Source organism: Melozone crissalis, unplaced genomic scaffold, assembly GCF_028551555.1.
Source record: "Melozone crissalis strain CALT ecotype California unplaced genomic scaffold, PUWL_Pcris_2 ptg000027l_1, whole genome shotgun sequence".
Lineage (NCBI taxonomy): Eukaryota > Metazoa > Chordata > Aves > Passeriformes > Passerellidae > Melozone > Melozone crissalis.
Genome location: NW_026535805.1, coordinates 38,878,216 through 38,900,377, shown reverse-complemented (window position 1 = coordinate 38,900,377; position 22,162 = coordinate 38,878,216). Strand labels below are relative to the sequence as shown.

At 38.7% G+C, this 22,162-nt stretch overlaps 1 protein-coding gene across 1 annotated transcript in view; it reads left to right on the top strand.

The window, feature by feature from the left end:
* PLEKHG1 (pleckstrin homology and RhoGEF domain containing G1) overlaps positions 1-22,162 on the top strand; it is a 125,882-nt gene that overhangs the window by 1,332 nt on the left and 102,388 nt on the right. Inside the window, exon 2 of the mRNA XM_054280196.1 lies at positions 10,534-10,602. The gene's annotated coding sequence lies outside the window, so the exon portion shown is untranslated. The remainder of the gene's footprint in view (positions 1-10,533; positions 10,603-22,162) is intronic.

Sequence of the window (22,162 nt, the reverse complement as noted above, 5' to 3'; positions counted from 1 at the left end):
TTTGGGAACTCTTCACCAATGTGTGTGTGGGTGCTTTGGGATGAAAACATAAGAGTTATGCTAAGGTTAGGAAATGTATTAATAGAGTGCTTGTCTTGAAAATATGAGAAGGCAGTTTGAGATTGGCCTCTTAATGAATATTGGTATTGTTCTCAGGTCCATGCAGATGCTTAGCTATTAAACTTGGACTCTACTTCTGCTCTGTGTTCTCAGTTGGCAAACTAGAAATAGTGCAGAACACTCTGATAAAAGGTTCAGTTTTAAATGTGTTCATTTACGGGAATGCTGGCTGTTTCTCACAGATCTGGAAAGCCCTAAGCAAGCAATGTGGACCTGTGGCCACACAACTTTTTGCATCTCTGCAGAGGCGTGCTATGATTCTAACACTAGGTGTTAAGGTATCATTTTTCTTGCTGTTTTACTTTTGATTTTCCAAAAAAAAAAAAAGAGAAAGGAAAAAAAAATAGGTTTGAAGCCTAATCAGTTTGTAATTTATAGTCTTACTTGATAACATCTTGCAAAGACAGCGTTGACTTGATTTTTAAGTGGAAATCTTCAAGTAGGGAACCTAGTTTGTTGGCAGCTCTCATCATTTCAGGACATCTGCTAATGTGTTCTTCTTCCTTGGGCAGGATGTGAGACTACAGATTAACTGTCCAGAGGCATACTTTGAGACTAAAGTGTTTGATTGTGAGGCCATGGAAAAAGGTAGAAAGGGTTTGGAACTAACTAACTGAGCACTAGGTACCTTCCTGTGTGGGCTGTTTTTGTCTAGGTTTTTTATGGGGTCGTGTTTTGGGTTTCTTTGTAGTTTTGTTTTGTTATTTTATTTTAAACCTTTGTTGTTCCCTAGAAGGGAAGTGAAAATACCTGCTTACTTTCCTAATAAGTGGCACGTAGTGAGCTTGGGTACTTTTTGCTAATGTTATTTATGTAGGTTGGTTTGTTTGAACCTTTCACTGACACAGTCTTTCATGTGGCACCGGTGATAGTATTTCTGTGAAGTCATTTAGAGCAGTATGCATGTTTGAAAGCTGCCTTGTGTGCATTTATTTGGATTGGGCTGTTGTATACCTGTTGTCCTCTGTCTTTCATATGCTTGTGATTTCTTGGCTCCAGTTCAGGAAAGGCTTTTTAAAGCCCTGCTAACCAGATAGGGCTGTAGCAACTGACAGAGGCATTTACTTGAAGTAGTGCTTTATTGTCTTTGGATGCAAACTTAGCAATGCAAAGCTGGTCTGTTTCTCTAACCATAGAACACTAACACAACTATAATTTGACATTGGCTGCTGCCATTTTATCTTGCTTTGTGGTAGCATCACCCATACAACTTCTAGACTCTGGTGAGTACTTTTGAGATCAACCCAAAAATGGGGAGATCAAGAAAACAGTTACAGAATCTGCTGTTACTAATTTTGAGGAGTAGTTCCACAGATTAGCCTGAGATACTGCTATTGAAAAAAAGTTTATGTACAGAGGTGCCATCTCTAAAATTGTCACTAAAAAAGACCAATCCTAAACCAAAGCAATTCTTAGGGAAGAATACTACAGAATGGATGGAGCTTTTTTATTTAACCTATTCATTTTTTAAAGAATTCCAAAAAATAGCAATATTTTAACAGATACTTAGCACAGTTGTTAAAGTACGCCTAAAACTCATTAAACTGTTGGCTTTTATTTATTTATTAATTTTCTTCATGCTTGGTTGCCATTCCAGCAGTTGCTGGGCACCACTAAGTTTCTACTGGCCAAGCCAGAGCTGCAGCTCTTGGTCTTAGGAGCATGGGGTTGTGAAGAAGAGGGACCACATTTCTGGGTGGCAGCATGGCCCTATCATGCACCCCAACTCCATAGGGTCAGGAAATAATGGGAACATCCAAGCTGATGAAGGGAGCCATTTGCAGGCTCCATTTAGAAGTGTTTCTCAGATTAGACATGTATAGAGCTGTGGCAGTTATAAATTAGAACAAAAGAATTAATCTGATGCATCTGATGCTCTTTTGCATTCAGTTGTGTTGAGAAGGACGGTTGCTGCGTTAAAGAAATGTTTTATTGACATGTTAAATTAATTATGGCTTTAAGTTACTTTGCCATAAATTTCTTAATTGCCTAATAAAGTGAACAGATATATAATATGTATCTAGAATATATAATAATAATATATCTAGATGATAATATATCTAGAATATATAATAGAAGATAGAATAATAAAGTATGAAAAAATGTAAGTTAATAATGTAATGTCTACTGAAGACATTTGGAGAGATGGTGATCCTCTTATAATAGACTGGTTTTTTTTTCTGGTGGGGACAATGAGGATGTCTTACCAGTACTTACTCTAAATGACATTCTGTAGAGTTAAGAGGGGGAGATGTGGGAAAAGAATTTTTGCAGCCCTCAGCAAAGTCTGGAGTGACTGAAAGGCTTGCAGAACTGTTGCTGAATGGTTAATTCTGAGAACCTGCATTACTGTCACTGCACATAGAAAGTTGTAGCTAGTAGGACTGTCAATGAGGAAAAAAAAAAGTGGAAGAAAGTGTTATTCTTGTAAACTTAGAATGCAAAGGATGTGGAGCCTAGATTTCCCCTCCACTTTAGAAAAGCCTCACACACCACAGTGAGTGGTGAAACCACAAAACTGGCCTGGGAACAGGAGTAAAGGGAATGAAGAGTAAAGTCAATCCTAGTGCAGTGGCAACAGTTGCAGCTCTAAGTACAGGAGTCTTTTATATATGTGGATAAGAATACAAAAGATGAATGTGAACATATTTAATAATAACTAAAGGTACCAGTATGGCCTGTTGGTATTCATTAATTAAAAACAAAAGTGTGTGACAAACTATCTCTTAGTGCTTAAAGTCTCCCAAATCACTTAAGGATATAAACTTTTTTTTTTTTTTTTTTAGTTATGGTGGTTGTTTCAAATAGGTTAGTCTAGGCTGATTCACCAAAAGTTGAGTTTATATGAACTTGGTCTGAAATAGGCTTAACCATGAACTTGATTACAAATACAGGAAGAGAAAGGGGCCTAGTCAGGGAGGACTGGGGAAGGAAATGGAGGGGAAAACTACTTATACTTATGAAGGAGGCCTGAAAGAAGCAGTTGTCTAAGCCATGCTACAACTCTAAAACCCACTGTCATCTCTTGACTGGGGTGCCTACTGAAGTACCTGCATGTGGGAGTGGTCGCTACCTGTGTTTTCACTAATCACAATGCAGAGCATTGCTGGTAAAATACAAAGCAAGGCGACACTGTGAAAATTTATCTGTAAGAGTGACTTCATGCATTTGACTTGATTCTTTTCTTTCTTCCTCAACATGAGCTCCACTAGTTCTGCTTCCTAATGTTCTCTGGGACCATGATGATTATGCTAGTGGAGGCTGCATGTGTTTTTTATAAGGGTAATGAACAGGTATAAATTGAGCTGGCAGCAGTTTCCCATGTAAACTTTAAACTGAAGCAGTGCTAATTAACTTTGAATCCTTTAAGTCTTGCTTGCCTGCTCTGAGTTTCAGACTGCAAGTGGTGCCAAACCTCTTCCTGTAAGCATACATTCTGTAGAAACTTGCTTGTGAGCCCTGCCCAGATGTTTTAAAACCTAACTTAATGAATGTTAGCATTTAAATATTTGAACCTTCATATCCATTCAGTGTTTCAGGATCACGCTCCAAGCATTAATATCATTCAGCTACTGTTTTCTGCTGATAAGATGCATGCTTCCTTTCCCTGGAAGTACAGAGCAGAGATAAAAAGTGTGTCATGGCTACAGTGATTGAATCACCTGCTCATTTGCTTGCTCACAGCCATTGGAGATAAAACCTTGGGGAGAGGATGGCTGTTTGGGTTGTCGTAAGGAGCGGTATCGGGAACAGCGTAACAGCCGGTTTCTTTTCATGGTCATGGCTGACATCTTCCAGCCCTGTCATCTGGGTGTAGGCTTCAAGGTCGGCCTCTGCCTTTTAATTAGCCCACATAAGGAGTCTCTAGCTCCTAGATTTAGTGCATAGGCTCTAGTGCTTGTACTTTCTCCTGTCCTTCCCCTTGTGTTATGCAAAGTTATCTGTAAACACAGACAAGTTTTCCTCCCTAACCTCCTGTAAACGCTGGTTTGTTAAAGTGTTTAGAAAATGTCTACCCTCAAGTACGTCCCCTAAGATTAGATACACTGTCTGCTGCGGCTTCATTGTGATTTCTACATACTGGAATCAATGTGTTGTTTGGGGGTTTTCTTTCTGTCTTTGTTTCTTTTTCTGTATTTGCATTGCCTGCCCCAGTGAGTCCAGATCCATAGCTGATGTCCGAACATGTTTCAGAAAGGCAGAGACAGAGCAGCTTCCATTCTGCTGCTGCCACTGGTCTGTGGTGCTTCAGTATAAAGTAACATAGTGTTTTGTGTCCTTGATGTCTGATATGGGGGAAAAATGATAGTTCCTTCTTTGTAAATAATTTTGAAAATAGGTGAGATGAACTACTTATTTGCACGTCAGAAATCTTTATCACTTCAGTATGCACAGAGCTTTCCACTTATTGTTTTAAACTGAAACCAAGTTAATAGCAGAAACTTGGGTTTGGCTTACAAGCAGTATTGGTGCTGCCAAGATGAGTGTGCTTCATACTCAAGTGCTTATGAAGCTTTCTCACTGTTTAGTTTCCAGTTCCTTCTCCCTATCCTGATAACAGGCCTCGTGAGGTTGCTCAGAGAGCTGTTATACCTCAGTGTCTGAGTGATGTCATCGTAGTTCATTTGCTTGTGTCACATCACATTCAGTTGCTTGTGGAAGCACTAATTTCTCTGAAGAATCAGCAGTCAGTCTATTTGAGTGGTAGACAAAGATGTGTTTAACAATAAACCATTATTGAATTTGGAGAGATAGTTTGCCTTCCCTCATACTCTACCAGCATGTGGTTTGTAACATCTTTCTGTCAGTCTCTTCTGGTAATTGTCAGTCTTTCTCATGTTGGATGAATCTGAAGTCATAAATCTCTGATTTGCTTTATCTTGGTCATTCTGTGCTCCTCCTGCCTTGAAAAGGGTTGCTGTCTATGCCCTGCTGGCAGACAGGACCACTTAGCCCACTCCTCACTGGATGTAGCCTCTGACAATCCTTGCCTTGTCAGGTTGGTTGCACTGTGAAGGCTCTTCCGCCTGATGGTATGAGGAGATTGCCTCCATCTTTTCTTCCTCCTGAGCTTGAACTCATTCAATCTCCTGAGTTTTCCCAGATTTCTGGAGCAAAGCTGCTGACTTTCTTAAGTCAGTACCATGCATCAGGCACAGTGTAGTTGTTTTGGTAGGCCACTCTAGAATACTGTGATCTGTTATTAAGTGGAAGTAAGTAATTTCTGAGGGCATTAATGACCATTTAATCTCCAAGTTTTTTTTTTTTCTGATATCTTGGGACTGCCCAAGACTGACTTGGCATGTTTGTGCTCCTCCATTGCTTTAGATGACATGGGTCCTAAATTCATATTGGAAATGTCTGTGCTAGGAGAGTCGGTGCTAAGCACATTTCTCAGGTGAAAAGGACAAGTTTTCTGCAGACCTTCCCTTCAGGAATTGTTTTGCATTTTCTTAGAGCCTGCCAGAGGGAAGTGCAGACCAGAGCACTAAGAAAACCCCACTTCTAGTGTGAAGGACAGAGTGGTTTGCTAAGGCACAAGCTGTGCTGGGCAGATTTTAGAGCTGATCTCCTGGTCCTGACTCATCCTGGTGATCTCAGTTACTGCAGTTTGCACTTTGCCACTTCACCTCCAGCAGCTCTCTCCTTGGCAGTGTGGCCTGTTCCCAACACAGGTGTGCTTCTTCACTTGTGGCTGTGCATGCTGGCAGGGTCACTTGTGCTCTTCATCTTAGGCCTAGGCTGTCCTGCTGTGCCAAGCACACTGCAGATCCAAAAGGATCCATGCTGAAGAGGTTCTTTCTGCAACCTTGCAGCAGAGGATCCTGCTGATAAACAACCTTTGCTCTCAAACACAGATTTTGCACTTGCACTCCTCAGGCCCCTTTAAAGCAGTTTGTTCATCCAAAGCACAGAATAGGTACTGACTCAGACTGCAACAAGGTCAAAACAAGAAGAATAGGTGTTATTTTTTTTGTTTGTTTGTTTGTTTTTCTGCCCTGTTTTGGTGAAGCATTGATGTGACTGGGACCTGTGATGTGCACAGTTAGGGTATGGAGGAGAAAGGTTTTCTTCTAGACACTACTGCATGCTGTTTGGATAGGATAGGGGCTGTGTTTGCTTTTCAAGGAAGAATTCTAACAAAACAAAACCTGATGATCTCATTTGCTCTCTTCAGAAGAAAAGCTGGTCATCAGCCTTTGTTACTGAAGATCTGTTGCTTGTGAGTCTCCTTCATCTCAAGGGAACAGTGCTGACACACATACCTGACAGATGCATCTGCCCACCCTGACTGTGTGCATCATGCAGCTCCTGGAGTTTCCACAGGGCCATCTGGATGCTTCTTCGTTGGTGCTGTCTCATAAGAAGTCTGCCCACTAAATGTTATGGGGTTTTTTCCCTTTTGCTCTTTAAATCAATGTCAGTGTTCCACAAAGAGTTCTTTCAATATTTAATAGAGGATCAGTGATGCCCATCCTCTGATGATTTTAGGAAAATGTACTGAGTTGATTCCTTTTATTTGTTAATTATAAATATTGAGTCATATCAGGGAGTGATTAGTTCTGGGGTCTGGATCACAGTTACTTGTCTGTGCCCATACTTGCCCAGTGCTGGCTTCTTTCTGGGGACAGTTTGAGATCATAGCAGGGATGGTCTGGAGGAGTTCTGGCAAAGACTCACTCAGCTGTTGACCTTGTCATGCAACTCACCTTTGTGCTGTTCACTGTTGTGAATGGGTAGAGTGAAAGAAACTCCAGGAGCGCTGCATGAACTTAGTCCATGAAATTAGCTTAATGTGTCTGGGAAAGCTCTCAGCTGATTGCATGTGGAATAAATCCTTTTGCTTGGGATGTGGCGCATTTTCCATCTGTTAATGGGTTCTGTCGTGCACTGAGAAGGTGCTACAGCATGTGGCCTTCCTGTAACAGCAAACTGCATTCCTCAGCCAGAAAAGCTGGGCTTTAGGAACTGGCACATAGCTCAGTAAAAGTCATTTCAAATAAATTTTACTTTAGTCCTCCTCTCTGGTGATTAAACTTGCACAATGGTTTGCTGTCTAGCACATGTGAACATCTACTAAGGATTTTATTGAGCTTTTCTTAGAGGGTCAGTATGTGGAATTGTTCAGCAAGTGTTTGTTTTAAAATGCTACAGTATGCGTTGACACAATTTTATTATGTCCAATGCACAATAAAATCCAAGTTGTAGGGATGGAGCTGTATGGGTGTGAGGTGTGGCTGCGGACTAGGTGAGAGCAGGAATGTCAATGAATGGAATGAATATCTTGATATCCTACTTGAAATGGAAGCAAATTCCCACCTGTAATTTTGTGGAACACAATTACATGTAGTTGAGTGGCTCTGGCTTACTGTAGTCTTTTAGCCTGGCTGAAATGGAATAAGGAAATTCTTTAAAAGCAGAGATTTCAAAGCTCAGACCTTATGATTTGAGGGAGCCCGTTAACTGGACTAAAGTGATAATGTTAGCTTTCACCACACTGAGAGAGTCAGTAGAACACAAGGGTTATGTGTCATTTACATTTCTTAGGGAAACTGAGGTAAAGATAATCTCAGTGACTCCTAAGGGATAAAGTAAAACCCATCCTCTTACTGAAAATTATTTTGCTTGCCTCCCAGGTATGCTAGAGTATACCTGAAAGGAGCACCTCAATTTTACAGCATTTTGCAAAATAGTTTTCAATCTTAGGGGCTTTTAATTTAACATTATAGTGTGAACCCCAAGTTCACACAAAGTATTTTTCACAGGAGAGCCAGACATTATGGTTCAAGTCAGTTTAAATATTTGAATGCAGGTTTCTTTGGTGCTTTTGCTTTGCTATTTGCTTGATGCTTTAACCGTATGTATTTTCTAAAAGTGATTAAGAAGTCAAGGTTTTTGTTAATAAGTGTTAATAATATATTTCTAGACTAAGACTATTTTAAATCATGCAAACTTTTTAAAAATGAAATGGAAATTACAGGACAAATGATGGTGTATTTGTTAATCGCTTTCTTGAAGGAAACATGCAACATCTTTTCTTCATGGTAGTTTTTCTAGTACAAAAGTGTTCCATTTTCTTACATTGATGGTTAAGAAACAAACCACTGAATTGATAAAAAAATTTCACAGGATGAAAAATTCCTTTTCCTTACAGATTAACCTGTTTTATAGTGTGAGGATAGTCAAATCATTAGAAAACCTTCTTGGGAAAGTTAAAGAAGGCTGATAGAACATTCTGTAGCATCCAAGATCTTGTACTTTAGTCAGTTTGGATGTCACTGTCTCAGATCATGCATTAAAAGGTTTTGAAAGGCCATTGTATCTGCTGGGGGTTAGAGAATATCTCAGCTTTTGGCAAATAATTTTACCCTAGAATTAAGAAAGTGTTGTTGAAGAAACTACTGTCAAACAAGAGAGCCCCAGTAAAAAGTTTAGGCTTCCTTGGGGTTATCTAGATTCCTGATTTTAATTTATTTGTATATAATGTATATAATATATATACAAATGTGTGTATATTTAAATGGTTATATTGTCAGTCTGTTTTTTTTTTTCCTAGCGTTCTTAAGGAAACTGGGTTCTCAAGCAGTTGAAATTGAGTCCTTTGACTTTGGAGGATTTGAGGCTAGGGAAACTTACATGATAAGTGGAAAGTAGGATGGTAATTATAGGTCACTTTGCATTTCTGTTTTGCTTAATTTACAATCTGAACTACAGTCAGGTGGTTGGGCATTTGAATGTTACAGCTGTTACAGTCTGATCGCAGGAACTTGGTGAGACTACTCATGTTGCCTTCTTCAGATTCCTCGAAGTGTTACGGGAGACTGCTCTGTGTCTTCAGTTGTTAAAAGGAAAAACTAAGTGAAGGAAATAAAATTATTACTGTAGTTGTCACTCAGTGATATCAAAGGAAAAAATATACTGTTTTAGTCTGTGAAACTGTCTGCTAATTTATTTCAATAAAGATAGCATGGAGAAGGCAAATATATTCATATTTTATTAAAAGAAAATTTCAGATGGATTTGTTTTTTGTATTTAAAAATGTGTTTATCTGTAGATGAACATTATGCCCCATTAGCAAGATTGAATTGATGGCATTACTGTTGAAGTTAAAAATAGACCAGTATTTTTGAAATGTGTTTTTGAAATAAAAAATTTTGTCTGTTTATGATTTGGGTCAGCTAGACCAAATTAACTTGGACACTTAGCAGGGTCTCTCATTTATTCTGGCGTAAGAACAAGCGTTGGGCAGAGCTTCCCAGTCTCAAAAAACTGATGGTGGTGAGAGGCCTCCATAGTGTTCCCAGCCAGCTGAATGCCTGAGGTATTTTGCCATACAGGAAATCAATTGCAGCTGAATGTGCACTGTTTCCATTTCAAGTATATAAACAGGCCTTATGATGGTATAAAAAAAAGAAGAAAGATATTAAATAATTTCTTGAAAGTTCAGAACAGGAACATTTGATGTTCAGTTTCTGTGGATTCTTCACTGTCACCTTTGGCTCAGTCCATTGCACGAAAATAGCGCAGAAGGAGAGGTGAATTAATGTTGGATACTGTAGAAAAGGGAAAGGTAAAGCAATGTCTTAGAGAAATGGAAATAATCAAAAAGGTATCCTTATTTAGTTCCAGTTGATATTCTGCTGAGGCTGGGAGGGGTTACAAGTTTAGCAGAGGGAATGAGCTCTTTGCCTTGTTAAATCAAAAATCCTCCATTTTTAGGCTTCAAAGCAGGCTAATAAATTTTGTAAGAAAAAGCTGCGCCACAATTCTACCTAAATAGCTGGAGTTGGTAGGGGAAACACTATTTTTGTTCAGATATTTATCATGCTTTGTTGACCTTGTGAAAATACCTAGATTTGGTGGAGGTACCAGGCAGATCACAGTGACCTATATCTCTGATGTGCTTTATAGGCCACTGATGTTGCTTACCAGGGAAGTGAGGGCTCATTTGGATAGAGGTTTCCAAGCATTAAAGATAATTATGTTGAAAATCAGCTCTAACAATTTCCAGAAGGAGTGTGGCCTGGAGCCCTTGGGGTTTAGAGCTTGGGAGCCCAGCAGTACTTCCTTGCTTCAGCACAAGGCATACAGCACGGCACAGGCAAGCTGTCTGATCCACGTTTTTAAAGATATGTAGGTATGCAGAGGTGATAAAGGCTCTTAATAGGATTTTCAGAATGACATTAGTGTCTAATTCCTATTCAAAGTCTGACTCCTTAGCTTGTCTGAACTGGATTCAGCCCGAGCTGTGTTTTATTCAGCTGCTCTTTAGGACAGAATGGGAGGTGTACGTACAGCAAGCGTGACTTAGGGGGAATAAACCGAGGTGTGCCTAGACCCCTGCTGAGCTGTGCAGCTGAGCTCCCTTTTATCCTTTCTCTAATTCCATAATTTCCACTCTCCTTTCTGCAGAATGCCAGAGACTCAACAGAGGAGAGGAAAAGTGACTCCATTTTGCCCAACCAAACAGCGACATATTAGGTGAGTACTCTACCAGGTAAATTTTTTCACTATTATTTTTATATTTTTTCTTTAACATTATTTTAAATGTGAGATGATTTTTGGTGTGTCTCTGACTGAGAGGATTACCACTGGTGTACAGTGAATGTGCCTCAGGTTAACCATGAGGCTGCTTAGTGTCCAAACCCACAGTAGGTCACTGTGCTGAACAGGTCTGGCATGTGGGTTAGCCAGGAGAGAGGGTGTTCCTCATGTGCACACTAGTGGGGTTTTATGCTCATTAAATCCAATTTTGGGGGGCACCTAAGCAGTTAGGGGAGGTTAACAGTTCAGTTTTAGCATTTGTTTCTGAAACTGAGGTTTTGCTAAAGATCTGTAGCTGAATTTTTGTTCAGTGTCTTGATTCTCTCCCTTTTGGAAGTGAAAGTGCCAGTTTTATGGAGAAACAATGTACCTATGGGGAGATTCAGGACAACTTTGTTCTCCTGAGATTTCCTATGTTAGTCTATGTCATTTTAGCGTATTTTCTAGTGATTTAATTTTGTTTATATAATCTCACTGCCTGGCAGTCTTGGAGCATCTAAGAAACTTGGGAACATAGGAAAAAAGCAGGTTTACATGCCATGGAAATGTAACCTGATTGTAATAACTGATTTCACTCATTGACTATCTGAAACAAATCAACATTCCAGAAAACTTCTCAATAGGACTGGAAGGAGACTCTACAGAAAATAGAGTCTCCTTCTCTATTTTCTCTCTCTTATGAGAGCTTTAGGCAAGATCCCTTTTTCCTCCTCTCCAATAAGAAAGATTCCTGGTGCCAACCTAAAGGAGTCTTTTCTTCTCTCTGAAAAAAGCAGACATTCAGTGGCTAACAACTCAGACACTGCTATTTTCCAATAGCACTGCTACTTGGAAAAACTTGATGCCTTACAGGTAATCTACTTCACTCCTTGCAGTGCTACTGTTGAAACCAGCATAGCATAGATGCATAGATAAGTCTATGTAAAAAAAAAAAGGTGCATTGTGTTAGTTGCCTCTCTGGCTTCTGTGGCCTGCAGAGGGAATACTAATATGCTATATTAGACCACTAATTAATAATATTTATTCTTTTTACCTTACTGTTAGTGGGGCTTGTAGTATAATTTTGTAGTATGTATTTATGATCCAATTGTGTTCAAGTGTTTATGAAATTTTAGAAGAATGGCAACTTTATTTTGACTCCAATGCTTTGAGATTGCATAACTGTAATAAAAAGACACTTGCAGGACTGTGTAGCACTAGATTAAAGCTTACATCTGACAAACATTAGTGAGATCTTACTTTCCTTTGGACCCAAGGGAGAACAGTCTCTGTAAGCAGAAAAACGTTTTGTGGAGACTGCAAGAGGAAAGACCAGAAATTCCTCTTCAGCCTTTTCCAAAAATAGCAAGATTTGAATAAGGTTGCATGTTTTAACATGCATTAGAGAAAAATAATTGTCATGACCTAAATTCAGTACACTAGTTCTCTGTCTTATTTGCTGATAGTTAATTACTAGCATATTTTTTTATCCACAAGCATGGAGGGGCTGTACATTCCCATCTTCCACACAGGAAATAATTTTATTTATTTAGCTCGAAGTTTGTGCATATCCAAATGCATGCAAAGTATTTGCCTAGTGACCTTAGAGTGAATTATTTGCACAAACTCTCCCCCTTTCCTGATCTCCAGTTCATTTCAAGTGTGCTGCTTGGCCTTGGTTTTGATTTGAAGTGGTTTTATTGTGTTTTCATGATGAACAAAAAAGCTAACCAGGCCAGCAGACTAAAATAACCTTTTTTCTGAAAGCAGAGATAACATGGATTGCTCCTGTGGCCTAAGATGCAGAGGATTTCCTAAGATTCTTTGGGATCCCTGGCAGACAAGCATTCACTGTGAAGTGCTTCAAAAAATTGTTGTGTCAACAAAGCTGGAGTGTGTGGGAATGTATCAGCTAAGGGGATAAGGCATTCAAGGACTGGATGAAGTGCATATTGTAAGGAATTCATTTTGTGGGAAAAAGGAAGAAACAGAAAATATGAGGACTGGTGTTCTGTAAAAATAGGAGCTTAATGATTTAGGCAGATACAGCTTTGAGGGATGGATGTTGAACCTTGCCAAATAACCACCAGTAATTTTTCCAAATTTGCTTTACGTGTCAGGCTTACATCTGGAACATCTAAGAATATTTTCATTCTGAAAAACTTTTGAGGGTGGTGGGGGAAAATGCTGTATGAAATTTGTTTCTGTTTTGTTATTATCCGTTTGAATTACATAACAATATTGTCTGTTTTTAATTGTTTCAATAAGTTGGTGGTTAGAATATCTTTAGAAGGATTAAAATGGGCTTCAGCATCTATTAAATCATAACATGTTGTAGCAGAGAAGGAAACATTAGATCAATATACTTTATTCTGACAATTCCATGTGACTTTAATATGCAGTGTGTTTATGCTAAAAGTCAATACATTAAAAAAATTCCTTGAGCATTTTTGCATCACTGAATGCTTTGTTTAGGTCATGCCTTTAGTGGTGCGAGGGCTTGCAAATCTGTGTGGGGGTGGAGAGGAATGATCCTATGCCCACGTATGAGCTTTTCTGTAAGTTTGGTCTATTTTTGGTATGCAACGAAGCAGAGGTACAGAGTGAAAATAAGGGTTCGGTTGCAATGTGAAGGCCTGTAAAAGCTTTCCTATTGTGGGAAGTGCGTACCAAGCTCTTAGAGCAGTTGCATTAGTGTCCATGGGAATATTTGGAGTTTAATTTAGCATGCTAGATTAGGGCCTAATACCTTAATTAAGGCTCACATTTTTAATAAGTTTCCTGCAAACCCTTTGTGGCTGACTACAGTTGTGGAACAGACATAGTATAAAGCCCATCTCTAGGGTTTACTGTTGTTGGCAGTTTTATGAAAGCTGTCATTCTATTTCAGAGTGATGAAGCTGACCAGCAAACGTAGTCTTTAATGGAAGGATTCACAGATCTGACTAGACTTCTTAAAAAATGCTAATCCAAATAATTTATGCCAGTGATGTATTGAAATTCTATGTACCTAGTACATTTAGACTGGTGTTTTTATAAAAATTGTGATAACTGTTTTAGAAAAGCCTTTGTTAATTTATAAAATGGCTTTTCCAGATACAGGCTGCTTAATTCTCTTGTCAGTTCCCATGCTTGGGATTTTCTGCTATGGAAAGCACTAAATGTATTGTCTGAAAAAGTTCAGAAATAATATAATTACGATTTTTTGGTGTAACTTGTAGGTGAAGTGGTTTAATTTTTAAACATTTGTATATTAAAGTATATTAAAGTTGAACAAAAATTCTTATATATTTTTTTAAAAATTCCAAAGAAACCAGCTCACTCATGCCTCTCTGCTCTCCCCCGCTGCACTTGCTCGGAGCGGTCAGTCCTTTCCCGCTTCCATCCCCTATTGTTGCGGTCAAGTGACCAAGGAGAAGTGTGCACTTCCTCTTGTGTCCTGTAGATAGAGCTTCTTAATTGATGACTGCTGCTTTCTTTCTGGCAGAAAGGAAATGAATGGGCAGTAGTGATTATAGCACATCTGTTGTTTTCTGGTGAGCATCCTGTACAGCAGTGACACTGTCTTGAAGTCTCCTTTTTTTTTCCCCTTTTTTTTCTTTTATTTTTCTGTTGGCTGTATTTTTTTTGTTGGTTGGTTGTTTTTTTGTCCTGTTCAGGACTAGTTAGTAGAGAGGGTACAGGGACAGTGTTATTCCTTTATCACAGATGTAGCCAGAGCAGAAAAACAAATTGCACACTGGAAGAAAATAACTTGCTTTTCAAACAAGTGTGTTTTACACATGCACACACACACAGTCTTACAAAATCTTTGTGGAGGTGGTATGTATTGGTTGCATGTGAGTCCTGTCTTCGTAGTTGACTGCCTTGTAGATTTAATACTCAAAAATCAAGCTGGAAATGGCTTCCTTTAGGGAAAGGAAGAAATAAGGTAGCGTTCATACCAAGGACTCAAAACCTGAAACATTCACACATCTTTCAGTACAGTTTCTAAGATGCCATTTCTAAGTCTGTGATACTATTGCCCAGCTCTTGCTTGAGCATCTACTGCTTGATGTGTTGCAGCATAGCTTTCAGAAGTGCTGAGAAACAAACTGAGGAGCTCTGTAGTGTGCTCCTGCTTTCCCAGGGAGGAGGCTGGGCATGTATGGAGCTCCTTACTTGGCTTTACAGATGACAGGGAAGGAGGTTCTGGGGACAGATGAATGCTGAACTATTGGTAAGTGTCTGGCCTGAGAGAAGAATGGGACTTGATGCTTGGGAAGACAAATGTCTGGAGAAATGATTGAGGAAGGCCAGTAAATCAGCTGGGTGAAGTAGGTTATGGTAGCAAAGTGTACCACAGTTTGTCCCTTCCATCGTACCAGCCATAATTTTTCCACAACTTCTTTTTAATTCCTGTTTTATAAAGATGTGAAAGTGGTATGCACTCTATGCAAACCCTGAGCGTGTGTCTTGGCCATTTAGTTGTCTCTTGCCATGCAAAGTTCTTGAAAAACCATTAATTGAAAGAGCTCTGTGAGTTTTAGTTCTTACTACTTATTTGGTTGTTCTTTGTTTCTTCCTTTTCTTTCATTCTGTTTAATTGCACCATTTCTTGTAAGTAAGGTGCCAGTACTCTGCTTTTGCACAGACTAAACACATTGATACTTGAACTAAAAGAGTTTGTGTTGGGCTTGGATGCAGCTGGTTACCTAAAGTTGGTGAACTGGGTAGTGCTGCCCTCTTCCTTGGGGGTTTCTGATGGGTATTGGATAAAATTGGGGTTTTCATCAGCCCTTTCTTGTCACTTGCAATCCTGAGAGCTGCTTTGTCCCTGTCCTCTTAGGAGAGGATCCTTTAATAAAGGGCATGTTGAGATGTAAAACTTTCTATCCGTACAATGCTGGAAGCTTACAGCCTTTCAAAGGTTTTTCAAATAACACATACACCTGGCCACTAGAGATGGGAAAAGTGAGAGAGCATTCTCTGCACTAGGTGCACACCAACTTGGCTGAACACAAAATTTGTGATACCAGAAGTGAATCATGCTGCAGTTAATGTCCCAGGTTAAGCTTTAGTCATTCCTTGATCAAAACGGAATTCAGAAGATGAAGAAGCAGGTGACATAAACCCAAATTTAAATTAAAATTTTAATTGGGTGGGGTTTCCTTCTACTGTGGTAAAACTGAGTTTTGTTTCTCCAAAGACTTATCTAAGAGTAATTTAAGCAACTAAGTAATCCTTTTGCTTTCTGAGTGAGATACTCAGAGACCCTGTTCATGCCTCTGAAGTCTTTTATACATTTAGCCTACCCCCCATAGGATTTCAGAATTATCTTGCATCTCTTGGCAAGCATTATGGTGTAGCTAAATGTTAGTCATGGCAAAAGCCAAGTAATACAGGAAAAAACCCACAGAATAATTTAAAATGTATTTGTTCGAGTTTTTGTGTATCCCATTTTATGGATCTCTTAATATATTAAGCTTTATAAAGAGTGCATTATTAGGAAACATAATATATTGTTAATGTGAGCTTTTTACAATTCTGAGCACTACATTGATAGATTATTCTGCACCACTTGAATTACTTGTGAGAAACACTTGAATATTTGTGTGACTTAATGTATTCAAATTACTATATACAAGTTTGCTAGGATGGTTTTAATATGGAATCTTGGCTTTGAGAACAGATGTGACTTCTTTTATCGTGAATTTAAGATGCAATACATGATGTAGAGCGTGACTATAGATTGTTTTACAAAATTTTCAAAGACAGCTCTTTGAGTACATATGCATTGATGACTATGCACACAAGCCAAAATCCTATTAAAAATTAAAAATACTTCTTCCATTGAGGCAGATATTCATTAAAGCTTGATACATAGCTCTTCAGTAAAAGAAACTTCAACAAGCCCTTCAACCTCTAAAAGAAAGATTAGCTACCGCTTTTATCAGTATGGACATCGCTTTGAAGAAACTGAACATCTGGTTTCCTTCTGAGAGAATTATGTTCCGTCCACTTGACCCTTTGTAAAAGTAAATATTTTTATTAGTTATGTTATGTAGGAATTTGAAAAAATATTTAATAAATGAAAAAGCCCCCACCTTTGCATATTTAGCTTCAGTTACAGAAGTGCAATACATCAAATGATCTTATGTTCTTGATTAATGACTTTCTATTGTATTAAAAATTATACCAGTATGGAATTTGATAAGAGACATAACTTTTTCTTTGTTTTCCTTTTAATAAGAAAATATTTCTTTTTCTCCCTTGTTCCCTCCCAGAATTATGTTTGTCAAACCACAGACATTTCAGCTCTCACTCCTTTCGTTCAGCTGTGGCTGTAAACTGCACTTCCAGGGTAAATCCACCTGGATGATGTTTGCTTTCCACATAATTTAAATGTGTAAAGTTTTGGCTGTGATCAAACAGAGGTTAAAGTTTATTGGAGATGTAGATTCTAATCCTGTTTTCAAGGTAGAACAGAACAGACTGTAATATCGTAGGTGTTTTATTTATTTCTTCTATATAGAAATAGATTTCTTAGGAAAAATGCCCCCCATGCATCACCAGGTTTAAACACAAATGTTGCTTGTTTTGTGCTGGTATGAGAGTGAGTGGATATCTTTAAAATACACAATGCAGCCTTTTAACTAAGGAAAGGCATTTGACTTAATGAAATGTTACACTCAAGAAATTATTTTACAAGTCAAGCCAGTTAGGAATTTTTCAGCCAAAAATATTTTGTTGGAAAACAACAATTTATTGAAAACAGAACATTTCACACAAGCAGTTTTTGACAAACTATCAGCAAGAGAAGTTTTTCAGATACAGGATTGTAAGAAAACCTGTTTCAGTTCCATAGAAAAATAACAATGTAACTCAAGCAAATACTATCTCTCAGGAAAGCTCTGTCTCTATTTTTCATTATACCTTCTTTTTGAATTAGAGTCCTTCAATGATCTCTAACTCTTTTTCACAAGGAACATGGCTATTTTCAAAATTATACTTTTTATTTTTTCATTAAGTGGGAAAGATGACTTCCTAGTTGATTCTATTGATGTTCATATTTGGAAATTGTTCCTATGGAAAAGAGTCTTCCATTGTTTTAATGCAAACTTGCTGTCAGACATGGCATGACTCAAGTCATGACAAATTATTTCCTCTGTTCTTTTTCATTCCCCATTTGACATGTATCAAAATCTGCTGGTGACTTGTCAGTGAAGTTAAGACTTACTCCAAATTCTTATAAATTTTATTTGTCCCATTTCTTGTTGTTATTGTTATTATGATTGGTCTAAACTGTGTTGCTTATGTAATAGGCACTGTAAGTGCCTGTCTCTTTACTGGATATGCCAGGGTTGAGGGTTTATTAATCTTCAGGGTAAAGTAAAGCCTTTCAAAAGACTGTGTATCAGAGTAGACAGCTTTTGATCAAGTGGGTTGCAGGATAATTGAGCAATGCTTGTGCCAAATCTGTCTAGGATCTAAACCAAAAATACAGAGTTTTTGTGTTTATTTTGGGAATAGGTTCGTAGTTGTACATTTGCCTTGTACAGCAATACTTATGAGAAATGACATTAAAGTGCACTTTAAACAGCGCATTATAATATAAAATGTTACTGTGTCTCTGAAGCACATCTGGTAATGCAAGATGGAAAGCTATTAATTTGGTCAGGACAATGAGTTCTTTATGAATTGGGGCTAGCCCATTGAAATGAGTTTGCTCCTGAATTAATGATGATGGAGGGTGGGGAATTTGGAGTAATGACCATCTGCTGGGTTGTTGATGTCCAGCAGGCTTTAAGAGACAGAATGACGCCTGTGGTAACATGCTTGGGCAAATCTTAATTTCTGTATTGTTACTAAGCATAGAACAAGGAAACAAAAGATGGGTGAAACTGTAAAATTTAGGTAATTTTTGCATGAGTGAGAGGACTGTCTTCCAAGGGTTGAAGCTTACTATTATTCTCCATTCTTGAGAGCAGCTTGATTTGATTCCCCCACCAGCCAGGAGAGATGAGAGGCAAAAACCTCAAATGCTTTTTACTCTGGGGACTGGAGGAGCCCCACACAAGTGCTGTTGTGCTTCATCTCCTGTGGTGCAACAGTGCATATGTGATAAACTGAGTCCCCCAGCTCTTCATCCCTGTTGCTATTCATTCCATGTACCTAAATGGCTTCCCAAGATGTAGTTTATCTGCCTGCAACTCTAATTCTCATGAAGCTCTTTAACAGCCTTTCAGCACTGAGAGTGGTGTACATTTCTTGAGATTGTCAAATCGTATTTTGTCTAACCCATACCTTTATGAGACATAAAGATACTTGAGTAAATTCTGTAGTGTAAATAACTGTATAAATGAGGGAGGCAGGAAATTCCCCTGCACCGGTAGGTTCCTTCCCTGCTTTCTTGGATATTAGTCTTCAAGGTGAGTGGTATAAGCTGCTGCATGCTTGCTGGAAATGAGATTAGCTGGGGTTTTTTCCTTAAAATGAACGGGCAGTACTGGTACAAAAGTGCACGCTTCTTTCTGTATGTGTGGAAAGCATAATGTAAACACACATCTATTTATAAGTAGGCATCACACAAATATCTTAATATCTCTATAGTATCATGCTTCCTGCCATTGATCTTTATCACTAAAAGTAAACAAATAAGTTTTCCTTGATGATTCTTATATGTTAATCTAGGATTGCAAAACTCTACTTCCAAAAATGCTGCTCATGGTAGATATCTTGAAGATTACAGTGTCCATGGTGTTCTGATATGTTTGGGTGGAATATTTTCAAAGTGTATTTCATACTCTATATGAAGTGTTAGTTTGGATATACGGTTTTCCCTGCAGTCTACAGTAGCAGGCTCCCACTTGGGAATAGGTGGAGTGCAGCCTTCTTGGGGGAGGCACCAGTATCCCAGAGAAAAAGTGGAATGTAAAACACTACCCAATAATCAGGCACTGGGTGGGCTATCTTCTTCAATTTTGTAGAGCATTCAGTGTTCTTCCTAAGAGATTTCTTTTCCTTCATTGCAGCTAAAAGGTTGATAGTCTTTTTCATTTGGTGTCTTCTTATAATCTTGCTAAGTGTGCACTCTGGTGCATCAGTTAAAATAGATCTTTGATGGAGTTCTTGCAGGGTAGAAAAAAGAACAAAACTGCAGAAAAGAGCAGAACATGTATGTGGTTGAAATGGACTTGATTATCTATTTCCATGTTAATACATGCTTGAATTGGTAAAAGAAAAATATATTTTTCTAGTTACTTCTTTAAAAAGTCGAGCAGTTCTCTTATTTCCTTAGAGAAATATGCTGAATTTTCAGCTTCATAGATTTGAGGCTGGTAGTTACGGGTAATCTGTTTTAGCTAGTAACTTTTGTAACAAATTGATTAACCAAACAGTTGAGTTTCTGTGTAAATTTTGCTGACAGTTAACTCTGGAAAAAGACAAAATAAATCTAGACATGCTATAAAGGTTATGCTAATTCAAACCGTTACAGTTTACATGATTCAAACCCTGTTCCTTAGTTTTGTAGTTTTGTTTTTGGGGTTTTTTACCTGTTTGGTAGTAAGAACAATTTGAAAGAAGTGCCACATAGTTTACATGTTTTATAATAGATCAAACTTTTCTTAAATTTAGGTGTAAAAACTCAAAGCTTTTAAAAATAACTGGTAATTTTGAAGTTTGGTAGTTGCCTTAACATTCACTATAGTTGCTTTTATTAAGTACCCTGGGTTCCTGTTTTCCACCAGCTGGGGTAGATGCTAAAATGACTGAACAGTTTTTTAAACGTTTGGCCTTTGTTTTATGATTCATTCAATCAACTGTGATTCATTACAACTTCTTCCCAAACTTTAATAGTTTTTGCTTAAACTATATTACAGTTGAATTTTAAGAGAAAACTTGAAGCTCCCAAACCACAGAAAATTCCCTCCCACTAAGGATCTGCTTTACATTTCATGCTGGCATTTGGCTGGTAATATCACAGAGATGCCCAGACTTAAACTTGATTGTGTATGGAACAGCCAAAAGAGGAATTTGCTTGCTACAGGAGAGCTGGGCGACTGCCCCTGAACTCTGCTTGTGTCAAAATCTCTTGCTCTGACACAGTGGAAGGAGGCATCCACCATTTGTTGGATACACAAGAGCTGAAAGTGCAGAGACAGAAAATTATGCTTTTTTTTGGAAAGGTTTTGGTCTGTTTTAAAGGTCAGGACTGAAAGGTGAAAGTAAACACTGACCCAGTGGCATATGCATAAGGGAAGAGGAGTTCAGTTGCATGTAATTATACTTTCTCCTCTGCAGAAAGTATGGTTGTCTTTTTTCTTTCTTCTCTCCCTGTTCTGCTTTTTATGCCAGCAGGTGTTTTTCTGTCTCCAGTCAGAGTTCTTTAAATCTTTGAAGTGTGTAATAATACACAATTAAGAAAAAATTGTTCTAAACTATGTGTCAGTAAGTTTTTATGAGCATAGGTGGCCTGAGAGAGGAGTGCTGTAAGGTTGCACCTGTGTAAAATTCAGGTGGGCCTAGGAGTGTTCCCAGGCCTGGGAGAAGATGGTCTGTGATGGTCATGTTTGCTGGTGTGATGTTGGGAAATGACAACCTTCCCCACAGACAGTTTCCAGGCATGACTCAGTCTCTAGAGCAGGTCAGCCATCACTTGAGAGATGGCTTTTATGGAGACGAGGAGACTAGGATTATTTATTACCACAGAAGTCTTATTCTGTCCCAGCTTGCTTTTGCACCCAGAAGCACTTTTTGGGCACATCTAATGCATTAATTTAAGAATAGCCTTAGTTTTTCTGATGATGAAACCCTGCAATGTGACCTCAGCATTTATTCAGCATCAGAGAATCTGCAGCTTGGTCCAGAAATCCCATGAGTGTTTTCACTGTGGGGAAGATCAAGGGTCATGTTTTATTTGATGTCAGCACATCTCAGTCAGCATTTCTCTGCAGATTTTTCATTCCTTGCTTGGGTAAGTTTGCTCTACAGACTGGATTGGTTGTTTTGTAGAGAGAAATGGAGGCGTTTGGAACTGGGAAAGAGGAAACAGAAGAGTTTGGAACTGACTTGGCACTTTGATATGCCTCGGTGGGTGAGCACATAGTGGTGACCACTGGGGGAAAAGTGTTAATAGCTTGGTGGTATCTCTGGGAATACTGCAAGGCTGTGGGAACCGTGACAGGATGAGGAGGAGATGAAGTAACTGTCATTGGATTTAAAGGGAGCAAGTGCTTCTTCCCCCTGCTCCTCTTGCCTAAATACAGTAAGGCTTAGATGGCTATAGAAATTCATTTGCTGATCAGATAGAGTAGTTCCCTGCTTTTTGTGGTAATATACATAGCTCTTAGAGTGTGTTTGAAATACAACAGGGACTTTTTCTTTTTTTCCTGCAGCCCCACTGAATAGGCTGGCATGGTCTCAGAGCGAGGCAGGGCCAGGTGGTTTCCTCACTCTGCTGTGCCTCTTGCTGGGTTAAGTGGGAACCTGGTGTTGTTAGTATGCACTCTGTGTGCCTGTGTTCCTCAGAGGACAA